The 27,470-nt window shown below is 45.3% G+C and overlaps 1 pseudogene; it reads left to right on the forward strand.

Moving 5' to 3' along the window:
* The first annotated feature begins 960 nt into the window (after positions 1-960).
* Positions 961-15,479, forward strand: LOC115645288 (annotated as a pseudogene).
* Positions 15,480-27,470: the final 11,991 nt, after the last annotated feature.

Below are 27,470 nucleotides of genomic sequence, written 5' to 3' on the forward strand. Positions count from 1 at the left end.
CAATCACAGCGGGATTTTCTGCTGCCCCCTAGGCTGGACAAAGGTGCCCCGCTGATGATTTCTCTTTTATACTTTGGCACAAACCAGTTACGTATTACACTCCTAAGGTGGTTAGTTACCAACCCGTGTACCTGCTCATTCTAACCAAACATCCCCATCCCTCATTCTATCTTCCCATCTTTGTCTTCTTTGGGGTTGGTGTGTTCCTGTACCATCTCGTGGGAAAGAGTTTACATGGATAGGCTGTACCTAGTATTTAGGAGTGCCAGTGTTTTAGCAGCGCCCACTGGACTATTGGTTCCGGCCTCAGGTCTTGCACCAGGCCCTGTGCTCCAGGTTCTCTCCTTCTACAGGGGGTGTTGTGTATATATAGAAAAAATTATAAGCATCCATTGTCTGGATAATAATAATTAATACCTAGATAGGAAAAGTAGCTGGAGGAAACCTTCCTCGACACCCCTTAAAGTCATGTAATGCCCACAAAGCAACTTCAGCTATGTTGCAGTCATCTTTAGTTTATGACACTACCATACTGACATTATGATTAGTATCAGACAAATTATAGGGCTTATTTATTTATTTCAACCATTAGCAGGAGATAACATTCTGCATGGAATGATCAATGTTTTTGCTTGTCTATGCCCATTTCTATTTGCATTAATGGGAGATTGGCAGGAGCTGGGCAGTTGGTGTTACTAGAGATGGCTGTAGCTATGTGAACTGTAAGCTCGTAGACAAGGTGGCAGCAGACGGCGATCAAGAATGTAGGATGCTTCCTGCATTTTGTAGGACCTATAAAAGTTGTTGTTGTGCGATGCCGGTAAAATCTTGTGTGCAGTTCTTCACATGGAGCTCCTAACAGTTGGCACTGAGGTAGGGAAGTAAACCATCACAAGGCATCAGTACAGACAAGTGACTTTTAAAAGTAGGCAGGTTATGCCCTCCCACTTTTTACTGGCCATGACAGCGAGCGACAAGGAAGGGGAAGAGAGGAGCAAGAGGGGTCAGGGTCTTGTGGGGAAGCAGCAGCGCAGGAGCGGGCCTCGGAGAAAGAGGCTGTGAGAGCATGGAGAGGGGGGGAGAAGGGGTGGTGCGGGGGCTGGGCCTTGTGGGGAATGGGCAGAGCAAGGCCAGGGGCTTGGGGAGAAGGGGTGGGGCGGGGCGGGGCTAGGCAGCTCTGGACTCAGCAACAATCTCTCCCCCTTCTGGTACTTGTGTATCCCTCCGATGGAGAGATGTTGTCCCTTTGTAAGTCTGTGCTGTGGACCTGCGTCCAGTGCTGAATGGGTGAAAGTGTGTTTTAAATATGCAGGTTGGGTTGAGGATTTTCTCGCTGACTGTCTTGTCAGGTGGGTGGGAAGGACACACTGACCCAGTTGGATTCATAGATGGTGTGTCTCCGTGGTTTGTTTATTTTTTTACTAATCATAATACCTAGCATCTTTTTGGTGCTTTTCATCTGCAGCTCTCAAAGCCCTTTATAAAGCAAGATTAGGCTTGTTACTGCTCAGACCTGCTGACTCCCAGCCAGTGTCCTAGCCACTGGATGGCACTGCCTCCCTTATGGGAAAGTCCTGGACTCAATCTTTCTAGAGAATGTTCAAACCAGGACTTCTATTGGGTTTTGGAGTAATTTTTACTGAACTTTCTTCATCTATAGAATCCTATAAGTTTCATGCTGACTAAATTCTACAGGACTTTTCTGTACAGATAATAGAGCCCTTGGGGCAGGGATTGTGTCTTCCTATAAATCTGTACCATGCTGAGTGTGATGTGTGTGCCCAAGAAATACCTACTCTCCTCTACCATCTCCCCAGACTGGCAAACTATTTCCCCTTTCCCACAAACTAACTCTGCACAGTTTGCCCCTTCAGATGAGTTGTTTTGGGGAAGGTTATTTGTCTCTGTGTGCTTCCTATACCCTCTGTGCTCAATTTTGCTTCCTAGAACTGCCAAATGCTCCAGTCTCCAGCCATTATCAGTGTTATTTTGTAGGGTTCCAAATCATAAGAGGCACTTCGCCAAAGTTCTAGGAAGAGGTAATCCCTGCTCCAAAGAGCTTCCAACCTCAATGTAATTGTAATACACATTGCATGGGAGTAACAAGCAGCAAGGAGGGAATGGTGAAGGGAAAGATGGTATAATAATACACGACTCCACTGACAAGAGGTGCACATCTCGGCAGCAGTGGGATCTTTTTACCTAAGTAAAACAGATCATGTATAAACTAGTGAAAAGTCATGACTCACTTAGGGGTGCATTTTGCCAGAGAAAAACAGAGTTCTCACTCTCTTGTTGGGTGCTGCAAGTCAGATACTTTATTCTCTAGCAATTACATGGACAGAGAGTGCACTAGGACACATGGTTTCCCTCACCTAGGCAGGTCTCTCTCCAGGTAAACATTTACAGCAAGCATTTATACCTTTGATTACATACAATAATAAGCAACAGCTGCATTTTGTTTATACATAGGTCATCCTGATATCCTATTTTTCTCACCTCTATTTAGACTCTAGTCTACAGTCCATACTTATCTAACACAAGGTCACAACAACTTCTCACACAGTTCTTTCCTACTTGCCTCACACAATCCTCGCTTCTACAAATCTTGTGTTGTTAGGATTACAGTTAGCTTGACTCTTGCTCACAGAAGGGAATATTTGCATTGAAATCCCCTTCAAATCCATCAATTCTTTCTCTACTTCCACAACTAGGGCCAGGTTTTCGAAAGCATTCAGCACCCACTGTGATGAACGGTCTTGAAAATCTGGCCACCTGTGTTGGTGCCTAAATAGGAGCTGAGCTCCTCTGAAAATCTAACCCTTATTATAGGTTTGACAGAAACAAGCTGCCGGGCTTTGTACTGGTCACAGCAATAATCAGTGTATAAGGGATCGGTGACAACCTGGTAGCTTTCTTCCCTAGCAAGAAGAGCCAGGATTGATACACAAGAACCAGGACAGAGTCAGGCTGGGGTCAGAGAGCTGATAGCAGTTGTAATACTGGGCTGGAATCAGGAAGAAAGCGTCAGGGTCAGAGTAGGGCGGGTCAGAGACTGGAGATCAAAAAGCAAGGTGAGGGCTGGAGTCACAGCAGGCCAGAAGTCTGTGTGGTTGTCTAGACCAGGGGTCGGCAACCTACAGCATGCATGCCAAAGATGGCACGCAAGCTGATTTTACTTGGCACGCAGCTGCCATCCGGGGTCTCAACCACCAGCCCTGCTCAGCCCGCTGCCGGCTGAGTGAACAGAACCCCAGGCCAGCAGGAGGCTGAGTGGGGCCGGCAGCAGGGACCCCAGACCAGTGGCAGGCATGCCCGCCGGCTCCCCCCTCACCGTGCTCAAGTTCTGCAGCTCCTGGAAGTGTGAGCCGCTGCTGCCCCTCCCACAGCTCCCCCCATCCCGCTGCCTCAGCACTCCACATGGAGTTTTGCCTCCACGTGGAGCCAGCGTCTGACTGGCATGGGCATGGTAAAGGGGAGTCCTAGGGGCCAGTCAGGGAGCAGGGGCAGGGTTGAATGGGTCGGGAGTTCTGGAGGTCCTGTCAGGAGGCGGGGAGTGGTTGGATGGGGAGTGGAAGTCCCAGGAGCTGTCTGAGGGCAGGGGTGTGGATAAGGGTTGGGGCTGTCAGGGGACAGGTAGGGGGTAGGGTCCTGGGGGGGAAGTTAGGGTGGGAGGGGGTTTCAGGAGGGGGCAGTTAGGGGACAAGGAACAGGAGACTTAGGTAGGAATCCCCTAACTCAGTGGCAGTTAGGCACGTACCCTGCTTAGGTGCTTTTGAAAATCCCACTAAGGGGCTACCTGCATGTTTAGACTCCTTTGACAATCTGGCCCTCTGAACTCACGGGCCCATCATCCTTCCAAGATCTGCCCAAGGAAACGACTTTGCACAAGAATCTTCTCCCAACTGTGCACAAGGCAGGCTCAGCCATTCCATGGCATCATCCCTCTTTTGTCTGAACCTCACAGAAGATTCTCCAATGGGCCTACTATCAAGTTACAGAGATTTAGACCATTCTGTTCAGATCACTTGCCTAAATGAGTTCCCTGCAGATTTTTTTATTCCCCTCACAGTTGCAGCCTGGAGAATGATCTTCTGACCCTAGAGGAGAGGTGCTTTTGTGAGGAAAATGGTTACATTATGGTTAAGAGTCTGGTTTCTGAGGAAGACATTGATTGCTTCAGGTACAGGGTGATAAGCTGCAGCAACCCAATCAGATTCTTTCAGACCACAACTAATTTGGACTGTCCTGGATTGTCACAAGACAGAAACATCTCAGTAATCAAGGACTTATTGCTTCAATTAAATAACAGAAAAAGTGGGCCAGGTCCTCAGCCCTGCCAAGGGCAAACTGTATAAATCAGCTGAGACACCCAAATGGCCCAGGTTATCGGCCTCCTGCTTTTCTCCTCTGGTCTGTGAGTAAGGGAAAGAAGCTATCTCTGAGCCACCCTCTGCTCATCTAATCCTGGGCCACCCAAGGTCTTAGCTGCTCTAAGTTATGCACTGGCTGAGGATAGGGCAGAGTGTTGTTAGTGCCACACATCTTTCACATCCTCATGTCCCTGGCACGCTACCTTGCCTTGCTAGGTCCATCAATGGCTATTAGCCAAGATGGCCAGGGATGCAACCCCATGCTCCGCGTGTCCCTAGCCACTGGCTGCCAGAAGCTTGGAGAGGACAACAGAGGATGAATCACTTGATAATTGTCTTGTCCTGTTCATTCCCTCTGAAGCACTTGGCACAGGCCACTGTTGGAAGACTGGATACTGAGCTACATGGACCATTGCTCTGACCAGTATGGCCATTCTTATGCTCAACACACCTACCTAAAGTTACTGGCGGCACCACAGTTGAGGAGTCCCCTGTGTCAGGGAACATCCTTTGCTACCCAGTTAGGGCAGCTTTCCACCTGTTTCTGGCAACACAAAACTGCCAAGGCAGAGAATCTGGGGTAATATGTTTTAAAATAGTGAGGTAGCAATGCCTGAAAACTAAAATGGTTTTAATGTGTTTTCTTCTTCTCCTCCACCCTCCAGAACTGAGTTTATAAAGGTCTGCAACAAAGGTGCAAGATAGACTGATGTTATCAGGAGATTGAGACGCTGCTAAATCAAACAACATTCTAGATGAAAAATTGGTTATTAAAATTCAGAATTTCCAGGAAAACGAAGAGCGCTTCAGATACTGGTCCTTGGCTCAGGTAAAAAAAACCAACATTCTGGTGGGGTTTGGTTTTACAAATAACCGTTGGCATATATGTTTAAAATGACTAGTTACTAGGAAGCTTTTGTTTTCAGAAAAAGGAATCCATACATGTGAGTTCTCAAAGTAATTAGCTGGATTTTACTGCAGTTCACTCTCAGACATTGTGCAGTTTACAAAGGCAATGGGAATGGGTACTACTATTTAACACTCATCTTTCCTAGGCTCCTGTGTACCAGGAATTTCGAAAAGAGAGATGATGCCTTGTGGCTGACAGGCCCCATCTTAACGATATGTACTTCCAGTCATATTAGCTCAGCTGAATTAGCTGAACACCACTGAAAAGCCTTGCTTAGAATGGGATGCAGGTTAACTGGGGATGATTGAAAATCATATATCAAAGCTTCATTTAAAAGGAAAATTACTTTTTCGGAGAAAACACAACTTTTTCTCTAAGTGTCTGCTTTCCTCAAAAAAAAACAACCTGGCATTTTGTAGGAAATTTGATTTGTTTGGCAGGAAAAAAATTTTTTGTCCAACTGCTGAAAACCAAAAATGACAAATTTCTGGAGTTCGGGCTTTTAGTTTTTCAACGAAAAGCCAAAATTTTCCACTGACTCCCTTCCCCCAATATTCTAACCACCTCTAACACTAATATACTTAAAGCCCTGTTCTAGCCTAGGCTCCTCTCAGGCTTGATCTGGGCCAGTTAATGTAGTTTCAAATATAAGAACAGGAGAATGACCATACTGGGTCAGATCAAAGGTCCATAACCAGCCCAGTATCCTGTCTGCCGACAGTGGCCAATGCCAGGTGCCCCAGAAGGAATGAACAGAACAGGTAATCATAAAGTGATCCATCCAGTTGCCCATTCCCAGCTTCTGGCAAACAGAGGCTAGGGACACCATCCCTGCCCATCCTGGCTAATAGCCATTGATGGAACTATCCTCCGTGAATTTATCTAGGTTTTTTTTTGAACCCTATATGTTAGCCTGCATCTTAACAGAACATAAGGTGATGGAAAAGCCACTTGATTGAACTAACATATGTGAAGAACATACCCTTTTTTCCGTCAAGACATACCCTACAGATGTTCGGCACTCTCAGCAAGTCATCTTACTCTGCTAAAGAGAACAGATGTGGAATGTATAGGGAAATGCAGAACGGATAAACGAGTGCTGTATGCTGCACTGTTGTGGTAGCATTATTTACTTATTTCATCCTTCCGTGCCATATCAACTGGATTGTAACTGGACACCTGATGTTCATTATTGGTCTAGCTGAAGCAAGAAAATACAAGTAAATAGCCTGTAGCAAATACTTCTGTACACAGCATTAGTAAAGGAGAGCTCAAAGTGGTGGGAGAACGGCGCTGAAAGCTCCATCTATCCCACTATATTGCAGTGCATAGGGAAGGAAGAGTGGAGGACTCTGATTTGAGCATGAGTCTCCTGACAGCACCCTTTGCAGCTAGATCTGTTGTGCTGGGGAAAGTTGTGGGAGTGAGAAATCGCACACATGTGCCCACACATTGTCTGGGGCCAGGCGCAGAAAAAGGAGGAAAATCATTGTCATTCCAAAGTCAGTGGCTGCTGCAGTTGGCTCCCCCAGTGACATCACTAGTGAAGGGTTAGAAACAGCACAAGTACATCCTGGGATCAAGTACATTATCTGAGTCATAGCTGAAGGAACAATTGACGGAACTGCACAGTACCCATGGGACTAGACCTGAACTAATTGGATGGTAAATTGCTAAAACATTTTAGTCCTGGTAAATACTAGGAGAGTTGAGATCAGTATTTTCTTTCCATGGGTGGGTAAGACATGGACCAGATACTGGTCCCAAGAATGGCTGGTATTGTAGGATGCAATTTTTAAAGGAGCATAAAGGATTTAGGCACCTGACTCCCAATTAAATTAAATGCGATTTGGGCCTATAAATCCCGTATGCCCATTTGAAAATCCCAGCCAGGGTTTTCTTGCTTCTTTCTGCTCTGTGACAGTCCTGAGCAAATTTTACACCCAGTTTATAAACAGCCTTCAAGACAAGCACTCACGTGACCTTAATTACAGCAACCTTCATGGGTCACACTAATATTAGCCATGTCTTACCTGCCCATGGAAAGAATCTCAGGGAGAAATACGAGTGCTGAGTTTGCTGGCCAATCCTTCAATGCAGAAGGGAAGCAACTTTGAAAGAAAGCACTGTTATAGGTTAGTTAATAAGCTTATTTATGAAGCAGCCCGTTTCTGAGGTGATTGGGGCACTGAATAACAATTAATAAACACAAAAATACCAATGTAGTACTGTAAAAACCCAACCTCCCATACAAGCCTGTAAAGACAAACCCAGGGAGTACTTCAAGGGAAAGGTGAGTTGCCTGCAGAGTGGTGGAATCCCTACAAACAGAGCTAGTGTCTGAGCATGGACAGCTGTTGGGATTAGGCTCAAGGAGGAGACCTTGAATGTATTGTTATTTCTGTATTTGTTTATTTGTATTGCCATAGGAACCTAAGGGTCCAATCATGCCCCAGAGTTCCACTGCACCGGGCGCTGCACAGATACGCAACCAAAAAACAGCTCCTTCCCAGGGAGCTCGAATTAATCTAGCCTGAGTCTACACTGGTCTGCCACTTCATTCACTTTCTCCTTGTTGTCTGCATTTCCTTACCCCTTTCTCTGTAACTAGGCTGGACGTGCGTTGCTAGTTACAGTATGGGTGGTGTTACTTTAGTAGACCATATATACTTTATGGGCAAAGGCTCCAACCCTGCAAATGCTTATTCTCATGCTTCATTTTACTCCCACAAGTAATTCCACGGAAGGCAATGGCACTCCTCAAGTGGTTAAGTTTAAATATGTGTAAGGATAAGTCTGGGGGGCAACTTTAGAAAATTACCAACAAATGTGTAACATCTTCTAGTGCTGACATCACTCTAACCTGATGTAAGATGCTTAAATATTATAGTTAAAATCTCTAAGCCATTTTCAAAGCAGTAGATACTATAAGAGAGAATCCATTTTCACTGGATTCAATGGATGTTACAACATTGACTTCCTGATTTTTAAAACATTTTTTCCCATATATCCTAACATATGTTGAGTGCTTCCCAGGGCCAAACATCATGGCACTGCATGTAATGCTGATAAATAAACCTCCCGATTCTGGTAAGGAGATGTTTCAGGATGGGAAATGCCTTTTAGTTCTGTATAAAAGGTCACTATCAAGTTAAAAGGAAATGGCCTTATTTTCTAAGTTTATTAAGTCAATCTCCAATTGGTGATAGCGTGCGCAGGTTAAATGTGCAATTTTGCCCACAGCAGTGAGAAAATCAAGCAAAAGTCCTTCTGTAAAGTGTGATGTTATTAATGTGCCAGTTTGTTAAAAGTGAAATAAATTTGAGAATCTAATTTACTTTTTATTCTGTGTATTTGCATTTTGTATTTCATACAGCTCAGGCAATGAAAACAGACTGGTGACGTTCTACTCTTGGCTATCAGACAATGGCACAATGTTAGGCTTGCAAATAGGACAGGAAACGCTTTACATCTAAATCACAAACTGTTTTCAGGCGGAATTGTTTTTAAAAATGAAATGTTTATAATGACATTAGGCCAAGCTGGGAGAAAGTGAAAAAACGTTTTCTGAAAATTTGGTAAATTCTGATTGGAACTAGCGTCACAGCTTGTGCAGTGTTTACAATCTTTGGGGGTTTTTTCATGTGAATGTTTGGGGTTTTTTTTTGCAAGGATGTTTTGGGAAAACTGAAGCCTCATGATTACTTGATCACGATTGGATGTCTTTCTAAAAATTATGCTGTAGCTCAACTATAAGATATGGGCTTGGCGCAGGAATTACTGTGTGAAATTCTATGGCCTGTGTTATGCAAAAGGTCAAACTAGATTATCATAATGGTCTGCTCGGGCCTTGAAATCTCCGAAACTTGTGTAACTATTAGAGCTGGTCAAAAGTTCATGAAGTGAACAGTAAGAAACTTTCACATAGCAGTAAGACTGATCTGCGTTTTAGTCTAAGAGTTCTTGCCATCCCCTGCCTCAGGATTCACACTACTTCCCCATCAGGCCGGAAGAATGCTTCATGTGCACCTGGACTGCCATGGAGCACGTAGATGGCAGCAATGGCTGTTTGAGTGCATTGCCAGGAACACATAAGAGTTCCCTGAAAGAGCGCCAATACCCTGAATGTCAGGTAAAATTGCAAGTGAGACTAGAAAGTGCTTGTGAAATTAAATGAAGTCTTGTTTTTTGGAGGTTGGTTTTCTTTTTATTCATAACAAAGTTGGAGAAGAGTTGTGCAAATCCTTCACTGTTGTTAGTCAGGACCTTAAGAACATAAAAACATAAGAATGGCCATACTGGGTCAGACCAAAGCTCCATCTAGCCCAGTATCCTGTCTTCCAACAGTGGCCAATGCCAGGTACCCCAGAGGGAATAAACAGAACAAGCGGTCGTCATGTGATCCATCCTCTGTCACCTAACCTTTCCTGTCCAGGGAAGAAAGCTCTTATGCTTTCCAATGAAGGATCTGGTTCTGGTCACTGTCAGAGGCAGAATATTGGACTAGATGAACCTTGGATCTGATCCAGTCTGGCTATCCCTCAATTCTTTTATTTTGAGACTATTTTTGTATCCACTGTGTCTAAAGAATCTAAGTCTCAGCCCCAGGAAGTTAGAGAAAGTTTTTGCTCTGGTTCTGGTTATGTGCTCAAAGACCAACTGTAAATCATTCATTTATATGAAAAACCAAGGAGTGTTGCCCATCCAAAGCTCTCCTTCCTATATAGAGAGGTCAACAGATTATTTTGGATCAGTGGAGGGAAGCTTGTTCTAGTGCCCAAAATCCCTCATGGAAAATGCTCAGCCAGCAGCCCCCCTTCTTTCTAATGAAAGGAACTCTAGTTTGAGTGCCTCTGCCAAGCGAACTCTCACAGCATGGCCTAAGAGATGCTTTAACAGCAGTGTGCAATGAGCCCACTCAATGTTTCCTCCTGCCTTAAGATGATGGTTTGGAGATTTTGATCCAATGTGGTTTAAGAATATTTTCATACGGAATCTTGCTTTCATTCTTGAGCTTTCAATGACAAAGTCTCTTTCACATAATGTCATCATCCTCCCTGGATGTGTTCAAAGCACCACATGCAATACATAGGATCTACCACTCAGCTGCGAACCTCAGGCCTGGTCTACACTACGTGTTTAAACCGATTTTAGCAGTGCTAAACCGATTTAACGCTGCACTTGTCCACACTACGAGGCCCTTTATATCGATATAAAGGGCTCTTTACATCGGTTTCTGTACTCCTCCCCGACAAGAGGAGTAGCGCTAAAATCGGTATTACCATATTGGATTAGGGTTAGTGTGGCCGCAAATCGATGGTATTGGCCTCCGGGCGGTATCCCACAGTGCACCACTGTGACCGCTCTGGACAGCAATCTGAACTCCGATGCACTGGCCAGGTATACAGGAAAAGCCCCGCGAACTTTTGAATTTCATATCCTGTTTGGCCAGCATGGAGCTGTGATCAGTACAGGTGACTGCACAGAGCTCATCAGCACAGGTAGCAATGCAGTCTCCTGAGAATCGAAAAAGAGCTCCAGCATGGACCGCACGGGAGGTACTGGATCTGATCGCTATATGGGGAGAGGATTCAGTGCTAACAGAACTCCGTTCCAAATGACGAAATGAAAAAATATTTGAAAAAATTTCCAAGGCCATGATGGAAAAAGGCCACACCAGGGACTCAGTGCAGTGCAGAGTGAAAGTTAAGGAGCTCAGACAAGCCTACCAGAAAACCAAAGCAGCAAACGGAAGATCCAGGTCAGGGCCAAAAACGTGCCGCTTCTACGCTGAGCTGCATGCAATTTTAGGGGGCTGCGCCACCACTACCCCACCCCTGTCCGTGGATTCCGAGGTGGGGGTTGTAATCGCAACCATGGCTGAGGATTCTGCGGAGGGGGAAGATGAGGAGGAGGAGGAGGAGGAGGAGGAAGAGGAGGACAACCTTGCAGCGAGCACGCAGCACTCCGTTAGCCCCAACAGCCAGGAGCTTTTTGTGACCCAGACGGAATTACCCTCCCAGCCCTCCCAAGCCACTAGCCCAGACAATGAAGCCATGGAAGCGACCTCTGGTGAGTGTACCTTTGTAAATATAAAACATGGTTTAAAAGCAAGCGTTTTTTAATGATTGATTTGCCATGAGGGCTTGGGATGCATTCGTGGCCAGTAAAGTTACTGGAAAAGTTTGTTAACATGTCTGGGGATGGAGCGGAAATCCTCCAGGGACATCTCCATGAAGCGCTCCTGGAGGTACTCCAAAAGCCTTTGCAGAAGGTTTCTGGGCAAGGCAGCCTTGTTCCGTCCACCATGGTAGGACAGTTTACCACGCCATGCATGTAGCAAGTAATCGAGTATCATTGCATGACAAAGCATAGCTGCGTATGGTCCTGGTGATTGCTGGCATTCAAGAAACATCAGTTCTTTATCTCGCTCTGTTATCCTCAGCAGAGTGATATCGTTCATGGTAACCTGGTTGAAATTCAGGAATTTAATTAAGGGGACAGAGATGGCCATTTTCCTACTGGGCTGTTGCTTAAAAGAAATCCTTCCTTGCACGTAGCCAAGTGGGGGGAGGGGAGGAAGGATAGCACTGAGCTTTTTTGCGTTTGGCTAGCAGGAATTTTTCCAGCTACCAGCCAAGCGGTGGCAGGGAAAAGGTGGGTGATTAGCAGTGATCTTCCATGATACTAGCCATGCGGTGGGGGGAGGGGTAAAGCAATCATCCTAGAGAATTGGATGAGGGGGTTGGCTTCTGCTGCTGCATGTTAACAGGAAAGAAGCATCAGAGGGCACTGTGTATATGAAGGCTGGAGAAGCCGAAAGACAATGGCTTACCATGGCCGCATGCAAGCTGAATTCTGATGCCCGGGCCTGCGTCTGTGAGATCTGTAACACCAGAGCCGCAGGCACTCAATATTAAGATGCAAAATGTGACCTTGTAGTGAAATCACATGTGCTATGTAAGGTGAATAGTGTTGTTCACTGTGAAAGAGTATAACCATTGTTCTGTAAAATGTATCTTTTTAAATACTTCTCTCCCTTTTTTTCCCTCCCTCATGCAGCTGCACATTTTTCAAGCCTCCCTACTCCATCCCGAAGGCTCTCTCAGATAAGGCAGAGGAAAAAAAAGACGTGAGACAAAATGTTCTCGGAAATCATGGAAGTAACCCGCAATGAAAGAGCTCATCTGAATGAGTGGAAGGACGTGGTATCAAATTATAGGAAAGATGCCAGTGAACGTGAGGACAGGAGGGACCAACGTGAGGAGAGGAGAGACGCTCGAGATGAGAGGTGGCGGCAGGAAGATCAGCGGTGGCGGGATGCAACGCTGAAGCTGCTGCGTGATCAAACTGATATCCTCCGACGTCTGATGGATCTTCAGGAAGAGCAGCGGGGTCACAGAGTGCCGCTGCAGCCCCTGTGTAACCACCCTCACCACTCACCACATTCCATATCTTCCTCACCCAGACGTGTAAGAAAGCGTGGGGGAAGGCTTCGTGCACCTACTCACTCCACCCCCGTGGACAGTCCAACCAAAAGGCTGTCATTACATTGAAATGTGTTTAATGGCCTTTTCCTTCCCTCCTATCCTCCTCCCAAACCACACCCAGGATAGCTTGTCAGTTCTCTGCCTCTTTTATAATTACTTTTTAATAATGAATACATGATTTTATAAACGATAGTGACTTTATTTCCTTAAGCAATCTGTAATCGAAGGGGGAGGATGGGTTGCTTATACGGAAGGAGTCAATAAGGGGGGGGTTCATGAAGGGGAAACAAACACAGCAGCCACACCGTACCCTGGTCCATGATGAAACTCGTTTTCAAAACTTCTCTGATGCACACCGCTTCGTGGTGTGCTCTTCTAATCGCCCTGGAGTCTGGCTGCGCGTAATTAGCGGCCAGGTGATTTGCCTCAGCCTCCCACGCCGCCATAATGGTCTCCCCCTTACTCTCACAGAGATTGTGGAGCACACAGCAAGCAGCAATAACCAAGGGGACATTGGTTTGGCTGAGGTCTGAGCGAGTCAGTAATGTGCGCCAGCGCGCCTTTAAATGGCCAAATGCACATTCTACCACCATCCTGCACTTGCTCAGCCTGTAGTTGAACAGCTCCTGACCACTGTGCAGGCTGCCTGTGTATGGCTTCATGAGCCATGGCATCAAGGGGTAGGCTGGGTCCCCCAGGATAATGGCAGGCATTTCAACATCCCCAACTGTTATTTTCTGGTCTGGGAAGTAATTCCCTTGCTGCAGCAGTTTAAACAGAGTAGTGCTTCTGAAGACGCGAGCGTCATGAACCCTTCCTGGCCATCCCACATGGATGTTGGTGAAACGTCCCTTGTGATCCACCAGTGCTTGCAGCACCATTGAAAAGTACCCCTTGTGGTTTATGTACTGGGTGCCCTGGTGCTACGGTGCCAAGATAGGGATATGGGTTCCATCTATCGCCCCCCTACAGTCAGGGAATCCCATTGCAGCAAAGCCATCCACTATGACCTGCACATTTCCCAGAGTCACAACCTTTCGTAGCAGCAGCTTAATGATTACTTTGGCTACTTGCATCACAGCAGCCCCCACAGTAGATTTGCCCACTCCAAATTGATTCCCGACTGACCGGTAGCTGTCTGGCGTTGCAAGCTTCCAGAGGGCAATTGCCACTCGCTTCTCCACTGTGAGGGCTGCTCTCATCTTGGTATTCAGGCATTTCAGGGCAGGGGAAAGCAAGTCACAAAGTTCCATGAAAGTGCCCTTATGCATGAGAAAGTTTCGCAGCCACTGGGAATCGTCCCACACCTGCAAAACTATGCGGTCCCACCAGTCTGTGCTTGCTTCCCGGGCCCGAAATCGGCGTTCAATGGCTAGAACCTGCCCCATTACCAGCAGGATCTCCAAAGCGCAGGGGCCCGCGGTTTGAGATAATTCTGTGTCCATGTCCTCATCACTCTTGTCGCCGCGCTGCCATAGCCACCTCTTCCTCCTCGCCTGGCTTTGCAGGTCCCGGTTCAGCATAGACTGCACGAGAACGCGCGAGGTGTTTACAATGTCCACTATTGCGATATTGATCTGAGCAGGGTCCATGCTTGCTGTGCTATGGCGTTTGCACCGTTCACCCACGAAAAAAGGTGCGAAATGGTTGTCTGCTGCTTTCACGAAGGGAGGGATGAGGCTGTACCCAGAATCACCCGTGACAATGATTTTTACCCCATCAGGCACTGGGCTTTCAACCCAGAATTCCAAGGGGCGGGGGAGACTGCGGGAAAGATGGGATAGCTACGGGATAGCTACCCACAGTGCAACGCTCCAGAAATCGACGCTAGCCTCGGACCATGGACGCACACCATCGAATTAATGTGCTTAGTGTGGCCGCGTGCACTCGACTTTATACAATCTGTTTTACAAAACCAGTTTATGTAAAATCAGAATAATCCCGTAGTGTAGACGTACCCCCAGACATAGCTGGTTAGTGAACATCAACTCCAGTGTCAATCAAAGACCTGAAATAGAATAGTGCAGAGTTTTCCAAAGCTGAGATGCAGCAGCAGTTTTATGGATGCTAGTTCTCCCATGAAGTAAATTCAGTTTGTTGTTTGTTTCTAGGGTGGTTTTCATAAGGTGTAATATGGAATCTCTGAATAGGATAAACACCTTCTCAGGGTTTGCCTTATTATGGAGAAGGGAAACACAGTATTCTTCCATCCCCTGATGATTCATAGCTCTGGAATGAACAGGACTCAAGGGTTCCGGAAAGTAGGAAACTTTTTCAAGTTACAAAGGCTACGTCTTCACTACCCGTCGTATCGGCGGGTAGCAATCGATTGCTCGGGATCGATATATCACGTCTAGATGAGACGCGATATATCGATCCCCGAATGCGCTTATATCAATTCCGGAACTCCACCAACCCGAACGGAATTGCAGAGTTGACATGGGGAGCCGCGGACATCGATCCCACGCTGGGAGGATGGTGAGTAATTCGATCTTAGATACTTCGACTTCAGCTACATTATTCACGTAGCTGAAGTTGCGTATCTGAGATCGATTTTCCCCCATAGTGTAGACCAGCCCAGAGTCTGATGTTCCAACAAAATGAATAAGAGTAAAATGCTCTGGTATTTTACGGATGTTTAATAATCTTTCTAAAATATTATCATAGATTTCAGATGCAAGTTTAGATTTTGTGACTCTGATCTAATTCTGTTGCAGTTTTCCCCTTGCCTATCCACATTAGTTAGTGTTTGAAAATGTATTTAATTCTGCAGCAAAATTCTTAAGTGATGCATTAAAATATTTACTTAAATTACAGAATTTGTGAGCTAGTTTTCCTCTCTCTCACACCAATGGAAAACAAGGGTAACTCCCTTAAAGTCAGTGTGTAAGATAGACCTGAAGTGAGAGTAGAATAATACCACAAAGGTCTAATTCTCTCTTTAAAGCACCGAGGAATGGTTTGCTACATTTAGAATGGGGCTGACATGTTTAAAAGAGATTGCCACCTTCAGGAAAGAAGCTTTGAGCCCATCTAACTAAACTGGGTAACTACTGTATGCAATTTCAATGCATATTCATTTCAGATGGATTTTTTAGCAAATTTGTTTTAGTATGTTTATATCCCTGTTGTGTTTGAATAAAATGATTCACTAAAATATTCATGGTCAGCAAAGAAATGGAAACAGAAAATTGTAAAAAGCAATATTGGAGAATACTTTCAGACAACTTATTTCAAATTCATAATGGCAAGTATTTACAACAACACATGTCTTGTCCGGAGTAGGATTTAAGGCGAGATGATTGCACACATTAGTTAACACATTTCAAAAGTCTAGTGTAGACAAGGTGCATAAATTCCACATATGCTAAATTGATCGAGTTTAGCCTGGTCTTTAACTCAGCAGTTCTCAAACCACTAGAGCTGATAGAAAATTTTCAGGAGCCATTTCCATCGGAAAAAGCTAATTTGACAGAATGGAAACACATCACAGGAATGTAACGATGGCGTCGAAATTTTCTTAAAGTTTGGATATGGTCAGAACAGTTTTTTGCTAAAGTCAATACATTTCCTTTGGACTTAACAGTTTTGACTTATTAACATAAAAGTTTAAACAAACTGTTTCAATACGGTTGAAATGAAATATTCTGGAATATTTTGTTTCATAAAAACATTTTGACATTTTATCTTGATTTGGGACTAAATCAAATTCTGAAATCTTGTAATTTCACAGAGGATCGAAATTCCATATTTGGCTCAGCTCTTTCGACCAATTTAGCATGTGTTAAGGGCAGTGGACTTTGTCTATACTAGACTCTTACATATGTTAGCTAAAATAGGCCTAAGAGCTGATGGGAAAAGCATCGCACCAACTGGCTTATGTGCTCAATAAAACCTAACCAACACAGCTCTACTTTTCCATATCAGATACAATGCTCCAGCACAATCTATGAATCAAGAATCACTTGCAGACATTACTGACTGAATAATGAATACATTTCAGAAAATCATGAGCTATTCAGAGACAATTTATGGAGAGAAAAAGAGGTTAAAATCTTTTGATCACTCATTTGCTCAGCTCTATACTTAATGTACTTACAGATCTTACAGCATCCCCTGGGGCATGAGGAAAATGGAACTGATTGTTTGCAAATACTATTAGTTCATTTCATTATCTTAAAAACAAAAATGGGATAAAACGTTCTAGGATTACTAATCCTTACAGGGGATTTTCACACTGAGGAAAACTAGGAGAGAGAATATACATAGCTTCTTTCATCCAGAGGGAACCCAAAATGCTATAGAAAGTATTATCACAACATTGGTCTATGTTATCGAGTGGCTTTATTACCATTTCTCTCCTCCATTTCAGCCTATTTATTGTTACATTTATTTGTTGGGTCTTGTGTTATTTTTAGATTGTGAGGAAGGGATTCTGTCTAAGTGTTTGTAAACTATCTACAACTAAGGGACCTTTGTCTTGTTCAGTGCATGTAGGAACTACTATAGTCTGAATAATAACTAGTAACAAATATAGGAATTATTTCACCCACTACTGAAATGCAAGACCTTTGAAACCCCATAACTGTTTAACAATACAGTACGTTTTTGGATAAGAAGTGGACAGTATCTAGTTCTATTGAAATGACAGGGTAAGCAGACTGTGAAACTTAGTGTTTTCAACAAATTTTTATTTGGGCAAACACTCCTACTCAGCTACAATTGGTCCATTTTAAGTCTTATTTAAGAGACAACAACTTCAGAAGCACAATCTTATTCTGAACATAATGCAAAGGTTTTTCAGCTCCTTACAGACTCAGAGGAAAGGTCATCTGCTGACCCACCACCACTTCCATCAGGATTGTAGCACCTTAAGTTCTTCTTACCAGGGCTTCCATCCAAATACTGCTCTTACCCAGTCCTGCTTAACTTATGATCTCAACATGATCTCAAAAGGTCATAGCAAAAAGTAATGCACGGGTAATAAAATGTTGTTATCCTTATTGTATGAGTAAAGGGCAGCAGAACTGTACTTAGCCTATCCTTACTCAGTGCTTACTTTGTTCTAGGGCTTACCAGAGCTGAGCCCAGCATATCTAGGCCTGGCAGTTCATAGCCGCAGGAGCTCTGGGTTTGCCACATCAGTTATAAAAGTAAAAAATTTACTTGAGCCCTGGCACCTAATTGTGTCAGCTCTAGCACCTCTTTCATTACAAATTAAGTGCTGGTTACTGTCAACTGAACTGCACTTACTAAGCAGCGGGGTTGAATGCCAGATCCACCACTGTTATATAATTATGATATGTTTTGTACAAAGCATGCCTTGTGAGGTATCAGTCTAAAAGTCTTGATTTGCTAAACATCAATATTTCATTGAACTGAATGTGTTATCGTTGCATGTGAAGTTATGAAATCTTGCTATGCGTAAGTTACTAAGCCATGATGTGAGGCAGGAAACACCCAAAAGCAGCCTTCCAGGTACAACAATGGAGTAGCCAGACAGTGTTAACGTCTGTCATCAACACCCATCGAGGGAAGAATCCACTAATACAGGAACTCTGTATAAACAAGTTTCCTCAGAGGGAGCATGTAGGCAATGGAGAATGTTTGGCCAATGGGGGCTGGACCCCTCATGTCATATTACGGACTTTCGAGCAAGCTGGAAGAATCTATAAAAGATGGGGATTGACATCATAACTTGTCTTCACTTCCCCACAACTCATCACCTGAAAGAACCTCGGGAAGACAAAGGACTTGGAATGGGGGAGGGGAACCCAGGCTGCACAGCAAATGCAGCCTGGGCCTCAATAATCTGTAAGTTGGCTTCTAGCATCAGTGAGTGTGAGGTATTGCTGATTCAAACCCTATCTAGTTTGTATGAGTCTTAGTTTGCGATTTTGTTTTATTTCCTAGGTAACCTGCTTTGATATGTTATAACTTATAATCACTTAAAATGCATCTTTCTGTAGTAGTTAATAAACTTGTTTTATGGTAACCAGTGGGTTTTTGAGTGAAGTGTTTGGAAAATATCAGCTCAGTTAACACAGGCTTGGTGCATATCCTCCCGACATCAAGGGGAAAGCCGATTAATTAATGAGCTTACACCACACAGATACCATAATTCTGGGCTTATACTCCAGTAAAGGTGTCAGGCTGGGGAGCTGGGAAATTGGCTGAAGCCTCCATTGCCAGTCCATGAGTGGCTTAGGTAAAGCATGAAGGTGACTCCGTTGGGTGTGTGGCGCCATCTGGTGTCATGTTGGGTGATAAGAGGACCTGGGAGGCTGGCTGTGTGTCATCAGCAGAGCAGTGTGAGAGTGGCCAAGCCAGCTAAATTATTAGGGGGCATAGCTGTTTCAACGGCTCCCAGACTGCACCCTGGGGGTACAACCTGTCACAATGGGAATGTTAAAAATCCCCCTACCCTAGTCAAGAAGGAAAGCTTGGGCAAAAGGGGTGGTGGGTTTGACAGTCTACATTAAACAGACCATTACCTGTTTAAAAACTGACAACTCAGAACCACAGGAACTCAAATGCATATGGATCAATGTGCTAACAAAGCCCTGGAGGGGATACTGTTGTGGGGTCTGTTACAGATGACCGAATCAAACCAGAGAACAGGATGAGTTACTCTTTAAAGACCTTTCTGTACTCTGGAGAGAAAACTGTTCTTATGAGGGACTTCATTTTGAGAGACAACTGCTGGAGGTCTCATACAGCCAATAGTAAAACATCATTAGAGTTTCTAAAAATTGTAGATTATTTTCTAACACAAAAGTTATCACATTTTGCACTTCATTATGATGGATAAAGATGCATTAATCACTGGACTGGAAGTTGGTGGCTGCCTAAGGACCAGTGATCATGATCTAATTGCATTCAATCTGAGCAAACGGAGGTGTGATGGGATCCCCGGGGTGCAACCTGGACTGTGGGACCACTTTGCCTCTTTAACTCACTAATCTGGATTGTCACTCATAATATCTTACTGGTGACAAACAGCAAACCCCTCCAGGTGCTGTTACCACTCATTACAACCATATGTGGAGCCCCACACCCAGCTAGATTGCATGAATGCTCCCACAGCCACTCACAAATAACACATAGAAAGACACCAGCCAAAGCCCCCCAGCTCCCAACCTCATGCCACCAGAATATACCATCTTGCACTGCTCAGGACCCTTTCTTGAGCAATGCGCATTTATTAATTGGTTCACCGCTTCATCAATGGAAAGTGGACACACCTTTGAAACCTGAGCAGATTTACCAAGCACTTCAGTCAAACTCACTGGTAAGAATAAACATGAGAATAAGTTTATTGATTACATAAAATAGATTTTAAGTGATTATAAATGACATGCAAAAATCAGAGTAGTTACCAAAAGAAAATAAGAGATAAGCATGCAGTCTAAATTCTCAGCCGTAAGCAATATCTAGACTAAGCAGTTTTACTCACTCCACTGGATACTGCAAGTTGGTCATAGTCCTTCATACGCAGGATCTCCCTGTTAGCCTGGGGACCAGTCTCCTCAGCTCCAGCATTCTTGTTGCCTTCAGCATAGGTGGGGGAAGAGACAAGAAACCTTGGGAAGTTAGCCCTTTTTGTTGACGTACTCTGTGGCAAGGTGTTCTGGGGCCAAAACAAGGATGTGCATAATGTCTGTTTCTCCACCACAGTTCGGGAACCCCGTAGCTGCAAAGCCATCCACTAGATCCTACACACTGCCAAGCGTCACAGTCCTGCATGGCAGGAGACGATTAAAGGCCCTACACACTTGCATGACAACTGCCCCCACACTCGCATTTCCCACTGCAAAATGACTTCCCACTGACAGGCAGCAATCCAGCATTGCATGTTTACACAGCGTGACTGCCACTCGCTGCTCCACTGTTAGTGCAGTGATTATATATCAATGCACAAGTATTACTGCATTTTCCAGGGCATTCCTCCACCACACCCACCTGTGTGTGGAAACCAGCACCTGCTTTTAAAATAAAGAAAATGACACCAGCAGCACCATTTCAGGAATGTTTTGTGTGGGTACCACACTGCAAACAGGTTAAGAGAGTTGCCTTCCAGCCCTTGCACTGAAATGAATCACTAAAACCACCTCAGCCAAGCACTAAAATGAGATACTCTCCATTTGGCTAGAATAGCTAATGAGACTGAACTGATTGCAGCAGAAAGGTAAAATGTGAAAGGTTTCATTTTTTTCAAAGCATTTGTAAAGGGCAAGGTAAGAAGATTCATTTCAGCAACACAGATTTTTCTTTTCAACTAGTGCTCCAAAGGGGAGATGAAGTTTGAAGGGAAGAAATGTTTAGCCATTTTGATTAGATATGAGGTATTATAAAAGGGCTTGAACTGCTCCCGTCCCTTTTGATACGCATACTTGGCAGTTTGCATCTGGAAAAAAAACGAACAATCCCATGGCCAGATAAACATTTCCTAGCTTTCTTTGACAGGGTAACAAGCCACGTAGATAGGGGGAAGCGGTAGATGTGGCATATCTTGTCTTTAGTAAGGTTTTTGATACTGTCTTGCATGACCTTCTCATAAACAAACTAAGGAAATACAACCTAGATTAAGCTATTATAAGGTGGGTGCATAACAGGTTGGAAAACCATTCCCAGAGAGTAATCATCCGTGGTTCACACTCAAGCTGGAAGGGCATATCGAGTGGGGTCCCGCGGGGATCAGTTCTGGATCCAGTTCTCTTCAATATCGTTATCAATGATTTAGATAATGGCATAGAGAGTACACTTCTAAAGTTTGTGGATGATACCAAGCAGGGAGGGGTAGCAAGTGCTTTGGAGGATAGGATGAAAATTCAAATTGATCTGGACAAACTGTAGAAATAGGTCTGAAGTAAATAGGATGAAATTCAATGAAGACAAAAACAGAGTACTTCACTTAGGAAAGAACAATCAGTTGCACACATACAAAATGAGAAATGGCTGCCTAGGAAGGAGTACTGTGGAAAGAGATCTGAGGGGTCATAGTGGATCACAAGCTAAATATGAGTCAACAGTGTAACACTGTTGCAAAAAAAAAGAAAAAAAAAGCAAACATTTCTTACCCCTTTTGGCGCAGATCATTTAGGGCCTGATCCAAAGGCCATTGAAGTCAATGGGAGTCTTCGTACTTTTACCCTGAAGGATACCACTAGATGAATGTTTATAATTATTACCGAGCTGATTTAACAAGACTTATCAGTTGAATATCTGATAACATGGTCCAACAAAGAAATCTCTGTGCTTGCAGATATTAATTAATCCCTACCACACCTCTATGATTGAGGAATGTTATCCTCCATAGAGAGGGGAAGAAAGAGGTTAAGTGACTTGGACTTGGTCACATAGCAAGGTGAACTAGAACCAAGGAGTTCATGCCTGCCAGGCACCACTCACTCCACTAGAGCAATGTTTTCTAATCCCTTTCTCACCCAGACCAAATTGACAGTTGTCATTTCTTGCTGTGACTCACAATCCTTTGCAGCCACAAAGGACTGCAGGATTGGGGTTGTTACAAACCAACCCACTAACCCAGTGGATGGCCTGTTGTGAGTGGACCCAGTTGCTGGGTCCCACATGCTTCTAAGCCAACTGGATCTAGGCAGAGTCTAGTCACTGGTTCTAGTCCTGGGACTCTAGGGCACCTCTTGTCTGATGCCCTTCCTTGAGACATGGGATGTTATCACCCAAACCCTGAAACCAGTGCCTAAGACCTCCTGATCCTTCCCTCCCCCTGCCTCGTCCATTGCTTCTGCAGGCTAAGCATGGCACTGTGCCACATACCTAACACATTTGTACACAGGGAATTAACATTAGTGCTCTGAGCACCACTGAGGAAATGAAATGCTCCTGTCTGAGATATTTCATTTCTTGGCTCTCTTAAAATTATCCTGCCTAGGTATGTGCCTACCATGGTGATAGCAACACTAAAAGTTTGGAGAAGAAATTCTGTTTCCCCAAGAGTATAAAAGTACAGACACCTTCGTGACAGGCTGGATGCCCTGGGATGACACCTGGTGTGCTGGGACACCACCGAGGCCGACTTCTGCTAGCCTGTGTCCCCTTTTACCTGGTCTTGCTGGGCTAGGCTCCCCAGCCTTTTCCAGCCAAGTACACAGGCAGGGCCACACCCAGCTGCGCAGAGAGACAGAGATCTGCTCTGAGAAGATTCAGCTTAAAGGGCTTTCCACACAACTATGCTACTTGCTCTGGTAAATAGAGCATCTTCTCATGTCTGGACTTGGAATTTTCCTGCTTTTTGTGATGTATTTGACACCTTTAAAAGGCTTGTATTTCTCTCCAAACACGTCAAGTCGATTTACTTTAATCCTGAAATAGCTAGTAGTTGTATCTTAAACTGAATGTCCACTCTCCCCCCTTGGAGTACAAACCTAAAATTATATGAAATTTGCCCCCTCCCTCCACGTGGAGAGAAGTGTGCACCCTTCTTGCCCCCCTAGTCAGAAATTACAGAAACTGGGTTTAATAATAAACAAATAGTATTAACTATAAAGGGCAGATTTTAAGTGGTAAAAGGAGTAACAAACAGAAGTAAGCAGATTACTAGGCAAATGAAATCAAACACGCAAACTAAGCTAGATTTACTAAAGAAATTGGTTACAAATAATATTTCTCACCCTAGATATTGTTACAGGCAGTTTGCAAAGCTTCTGTGGTTCAGAGTTCCCGTTACATTCCTTTTCAGACTAGACCCCTGTCTCAGTCTGGACTCCCCCCTTGCCTTCAGTTTTTTCCTCGGGCAGACAGGCCATGGAGGAGTCCTGATTAAGGGTGGGGAGGAAGGCAAATAGGATTTACATAAGGCAGGAATCCTTTGTTTCCCAAACTTGACCCACCTACCCTTACAGTGGAAAGTTACAAGAAGTCCCAGGTAATGTTTTACTATCAGGTGACAACATCACTTGACTCTGTCGGACCACAGAGTCAGTGGCAGAATGGCGCATCTGCAGGAAGGCCAAGCTTGTTCCTGTTGATGGGCCATCCGCCCTGTCTGCCTTTTCAGTTGTTGTACCTGAAGTGCTAGCAGTAGGCATCACCCAAAGTAGCACAGTTGAAATACAGATAGTCAATATTCCTAATTTCAGATACAGAAATGATACATGCATACAAATAGGATAATCGGATTTAGTAAATCAATCTTTCCAATGATAGCTCATGAGCCATCTTGCATAAAGTATCTCTCAGTTATGCCATAGTCATATCATATGCATATTTTCATAAATAATATGGAATGACACATCACAACCTTACTGATGGAATTTAGAGGACAAGCCAGAGAAGCTCTTTAACATCAGAAGCCCAGTGCAAATGCTTTCTGGTTTTGGAATTTAATTAGAAACAATTTTTGCAAAGAGAACTCTTCTTCCTTCAGTGCTTTACCTTAGTTGAAGAAAGAAAGTCTAGACCTCTTTCCAGTTCCCTAGCTGTAAAGTGAGGGAAGGCATTAATGAATCTGGGCATGTCTACACTATTGGGTGCTATAATGGACAGGGTTTTTCCATCACTGTAGGTAATCCACCTCCCTGACTTGCAGTAGCTAGATCAACAGAAGAATTCTTGCATCAACTAGTCACGTCTACACCAGGAGTTAGGTTGCCTTAACTATGGGGCTCAGGAAAGATGGTTACTCACCTTTGTAACTGTTGTCCTTCGAGATGTGTTGCTCATATCCATTCCAATTAGGTGTGCGTGTGCCGTGTGCACGTTCATCGGAAGATTTTTACCCTAGCAACACTCGGAGGGTCGGCTGGGTCGCCTCCTGGAGTGGCACCACTATGGCGCCGGATATATACCCCTGCTGGCCCATCGCCCCTTCAGTTCCTTCTTGCCAGCTACTCCAACAGAGGGGAAGGAGAGCGGGTTTGGAATGGATATGATCAACACATCTCGAAGAATAACAGTTACAAAGGTGAGTAACCGTCTTTTCTTCTTCGAGTGCTTGCTCATATCGATTCCAATTAGGTGACTCCCAAGCCTTGCCTATGCGGTGGGGTCGGAGTGACATGTCGCAGAATGCAACACTGCTGAACCAAATGCCGTGTCATCTCTGGACTGCTGCACTAACGTGTAGCGTGAAGCGAAGGTGTGTACGGATGACCAGGTCGCTGCCCTACAGATCTCCTGGATGGGTACATGGGCTACAAAGGCGGCAGATGAAGCTTGAGCCTGAGTAGAATGGGCGGCGAGATGGCTAGTGGAACTTAAGCCAAGTCATAACAGGCACGGATGCAAGACGTCCCCAAGATGAAATTCACTGCGAGGAGACCGGGAGGCCCTTCATCCAGTCTGCTACCGCTACGACGAGTTGAGGTGTCTTTCGAAAGGGCTTTGTTCTCTCGATGTAAAAGGCGAGAGCCCTACGAACATCCAGGGACTGCATCTGTTGCTCCCAATATGAGGAATGCGGTTTCGGGAAGAAAATCGGGAGGAAGATCTCCTGGTTGACATGAAAGGCAGACACCACCTTAGGGAGGAAAGCGGGGTGTGATCACAGCTGTACCTTGTCCTTATGAAACATCGTATATGGGGGGTCCGCTGTGAGGGCCCGAAGTTCCGACACTCGCCTTGCCGATGTAATGGCAGCGAGGAAGGCTGTCTTCCAGGAAAGGTACAGCAGCGATCTGGTGGCCAGCGGCTCAAAGGGGGCACCCATGACCTTGGAAAGTACTAGATTGAGGTCCCATGTCAGGGACAGGTGTTGAATCTGTGGGTACAAGTGCTCTAGTCCCTTAAGGAATCTGGTAACCGTCGGGTTAGCAAAGACTGAACATCAGCTCTCCCCTGGATGGAAAGCTGAAATGGCTGCCAGGTGTACCTTTATGGACGAGACCGCTAGGCCATCTTGTTTCAAGGACCAGAGATATTCCAGGATAGTAGGGACTGGTACCTGCATAGGGGCAGTATCGTTCTGAGCGCACCAGCAGGAGAAATGCTTCCACTTGGCCAGGTATGTCGACCTAGTGGAAGGCTTCCTGCTACCCAGGAGCACCTGTTGAACCGAGGCGGAGCAACACAGCTCGGATTGATTTAGCCATGCAGCATCCATGCTGCGAGATGGAGGGACTGCAGGTCTGGGTGGCATAGTCTGCCGTGTTCTTGAGTTATGAGATCCAGCCAGAGTGGTAGGGGAATTGGGTCGGTCACTGACAGGTCAAGTAATGTCATGTACCAGTGCTGTCTCGGCCACGCTGGGGCAATCAGGATTAAGTGGCCCTTGTCTCTGCGAAGTTTGAGTAGGACCTTGTGGACCATCGGGAACGGTAGAAAGGCATAGAGCAGATGGTCTTTCCATGATATCAGGAATGCGTCCGAGAGGGAGCCCAGGAAGCGTCCCTGGAAGGAGCAGAACACGTGACACTTCCAATTTTCGGGAGAGGCGAAGAGGTCTATGTGGGGAAATCCCCACTTCTGGAAGACAGAATGGACGAATCGACCACTCGTGGGCTAGGAAGGACCTGCTGAGGTGATCCGCCAGTGAGTTCTGAACTCCTGTGAGAAAGGACACCACCAGAGCGATCTACTGGGCTATACAAAACTCCCAGAGGTGAATTGCTTCCAGACAAAGGAGGAAGGAGCACGCTCCGCCTTGCCTGTTTATGTAAAACATGGCTGTTGTGTTGTCTGTGAACACTGTAACACAACGGCCTTGGAGATGTTCACGAAACACTTGACATGCCAGACGAACCGCCCTCAGCTCCCTCACATTGATATGCAGCACTTCTTGTGCTGATCAGAGGCCTTGTGGGCAGAGTCCCACAAGGTGGGCACCCCAACCTAGAGATGATCCGTCTGTGGTCAGGCTCATCGAAGGTTGCGGTGCATGGAATGGCATCCCTGCGCAGACCAGGGAGGGATTCGGCCACCAAATTAAGAAGGTTAAGATGTCCTTGGGAACAGTGAGAATCGTATCCACGCTGTCGCGACCCAGCCGGTACACTAAGGAGAGCCAGGTCTGAAGTGGACGGATGCGTAGTCTGGCATGTCTGGTCACGAAAGTGCAGGTGGCCATGTGGCCTAGGAGACCGAGACTCGAGCGAGCTGACGACGTCAGAAAGTTGTGGAGGCCTTGAATTATCACTACCATTGCCTGAAAGCAGGGCTGTGGTAGGCAAGCTCTGGCAAGATTGGAGTCCAGGACCGCCCCAATGAAGTCTGTTCTCTGTGTGGGTACCAGAGTGGACTTCACGATGTTGATCATAAGACCGAGTTGTCTGAACAGATCTCTGATGAAATGCAGGATGGCGCACCTGCATCTCCAAGGTGCTCCGAATGAGCCAATCGTCAAGGTATGGGAAGACTTGTACGCGACGACAGCGGAGTGAGGCCGCAACTACGACCATACATTTTGTAAAAACTCTTGGGGCCGTAGAGAGGCTGAATGGAAGGACTGCAAATTGAAAGTGCTGCTGGTTGACCACAAAGCGAAGGTATCGTCTGTGCAGTGGGTAAATCGCTATGTGGAAGTATGCATCCTTCATATCGAGGGTGGCATACCAGTCTCCCGGATCCAATGAAGGGATGATGGTTCCCAGGGATACCATGCGGAACTTCAAACTTTACCATGAATTTGTTGAGTTCCTACAGGTCTAGGATGGGCCTTAGACCTCCCTTTGCCTTGGGAATTAGGAAGTAGCAGGAATAAAACCCCTTGCCCCTCAGGTC

The sequence above is a fragment of the Gopherus evgoodei genome, chromosome 1 (assembly GCF_007399415.2).
Source record: "Gopherus evgoodei ecotype Sinaloan lineage chromosome 1, rGopEvg1_v1.p, whole genome shotgun sequence".
NCBI lineage: Eukaryota > Metazoa > Chordata > Testudines > Testudinidae > Gopherus > Gopherus evgoodei.